The 2070-nt window shown below is 45.2% G+C and overlaps 1 protein-coding gene across 1 annotated transcript in view; it reads left to right on the top strand.

Moving 5' to 3' along the window:
- The window catches only part of WDR1 (WD repeat domain 1), a 51942-nt gene that overhangs the window by 11988 nt on the left and 37884 nt on the right, over positions 1 to 2070 (top strand). The gene's annotated exons all lie outside the window — the stretch shown is intronic.

The raw sequence follows: 2070 nt of genomic DNA, 5'->3' as shown, positions 1-2070 counted from the left end.
TCCCCCTCACATGACTATAGATCCCTCAGCCAGCTTTGACGTTGTTGTTGGGTGCCATCAAGTTGATTCCTACTCATAGCGACCCCATGTGTTACAGAGTAGAACTAGCCCATAAAGTTTTTTTGCTGTAATCTTTATGGAAGCAGATCGCCAGCGCTTTCTCCTGTGGAAACCGCCAGCCTTCCAGTTACGGTTACGCCACATTGATAACCTGAAAAATCATCTTGATGGTATCGGCCTGTGGTCTAGACTGTCTTTGCCAGGTTCCTTGTGAGGGAACTTGTCAATGTTAGAATCTGAAGAGTCAATCTGGGCAGGAGAGGGTTGGATTGGGCAGAAATTTAGTAGATCCCAGGTGTCTTTTTTTTTTTTTCTTCCTAAATTTGGTTTTATTAAGGTATAATTGGCATACAATAAAATTTGTCAATTTCAAGGACAGCTTGAGGTTTGACAGACTTGTGCCATCCCATAATCACCACCACGGTGGTAAGATAGAACACTTCCATCATTCCAAAAAGTGCCCTCTTAACCCCTTGTGTTCAGTCTGCTCCTCCCCCACCCCGCTTCAGCCCATAGCAACTTCTGATCTGCTTTCTGTCACGTTGAGTTTACCTTTTCTGTGATTTCATATAAAGGAATCATATGATGTGTAGCTTTTTGTGTCTGGCTTTTTCGTGTAGCATAATGATTTTGAGATTCATTTATGACGTTGGGTGTATTAATAGAGTGTTCCTTTTTATTGCTGAGTAGTATTACATTGAGTAGCTATGCCACTATTTGTCTCTCTGCTCACCTGTTGGTGGACATTTGGGTTGTTTCTAGTTGGGAAAGCTGTGAACCTTCACGCTTATGTTTTAATTTCTCATTTCTCTTGGGTAAATACTTCCAGTGGGGTTGCTAATTTGTATAGTAAGTGTATGTTTAGCTTTATAGTAACTTGCCATACTCCATACCATTTTCCGAACTGGCTATACCATTTTGCATTCCCACCAGCAATATATGAACGTGCCAGTTGCTCCCCATCGTTGCCAACACTTGGTGATGGCAGTCTTCTAATTTTAGTCATTCTTGTGGGTGTGTAATGAGTGATACCTCAGGGTAATTTTGATTTGCATTTCCCAAAAGACTGATGATGATGAACATTTTTTCACAGACTTATTTGGCAAATCTGGGTGCTAGGTACCTTTCTGATTTCACTAGCAAATGTTTATTCAGAAAGGGATTAATTTATGAATCACATATAAATGCCTACTGTATGCCCATGATCATACTAAGTGTTCAGTCTTAGGGGTGAAAGAAAAGGACTGTGCAAACTTTTGTTTTTCTCCCCCAAAAAACCCTAGGCGCTGTGATGGCTGAAGAGGTAAACTATACATCAGGCAGGTCACAGAAAAGTTGGAGGAGGTGGGCGAGAATGTTGTCAACTGTAGTGTGTGTTGTCAGTGCCTTAGGACCTTGTTAAGCTCTTTGGATGCACAGGAGAGGGAGGTGGGGACAACATGGCAGAGCTGGCACTAAAGTTAGGCATGATGGAGAGTAGGTCTCAGCAAGGCCAGGGAGGTGTTGCCGGCAGAGGGAGCAGCGTTTACAGAGACATGGGGGGTAGACAGGTATGGCAGGAGGTGGCTGGTGGTTCATTTAGTGTTTTGATGACTGGGCTAGAATTTCATGTTTTCTTCCCAGGTTTCAGTCTGTTGGGGTAGGGTTTAGGAGGGGCCTGTGGTCAGGAGTCTTAAGAATAGCACAAGCCTCTGCCATCTTGTTGAGGGGTGTAAGGGAGAAGGTGTGGCGGAGACTAGCTGTGGAGCTGGAGCAGAGGGGTTTGGGGTGGGAGTAGTTGGGGGTCAAGGTAGATGCACCTGCAGCTGCTGTTTCTGGAAAGCTAGACAGGCTCACACGGGTCTGTGGGTTCTCAGCCTCCAGTCTGGGGAGCCCCTCTTATAAAGAGCGCTTGGGTCATAGGAAGCTGACAGCAGTTACCGGGGATTAGATGGCTGCGACTGTATTCTCTCCTGAGAGAAGGCTGGACCGTGGGGCCAAGTTGAAGAACTCTCTCTGCATTTGGGTCTC

The sequence above is a fragment of the Trichechus manatus genome, unplaced genomic scaffold, assembly GCF_000243295.1.
Source record: "Trichechus manatus latirostris isolate Lorelei unplaced genomic scaffold, TriManLat1.0 scaffold00150, whole genome shotgun sequence".
NCBI classification, from domain to species: Eukaryota; Metazoa; Chordata; class Mammalia; order Sirenia; family Trichechidae; genus Trichechus; species Trichechus manatus.
The sequence above is the reverse complement of the archived record's forward strand: the minus strand, read 5'-3'. Positions and strand labels throughout refer to the sequence as shown.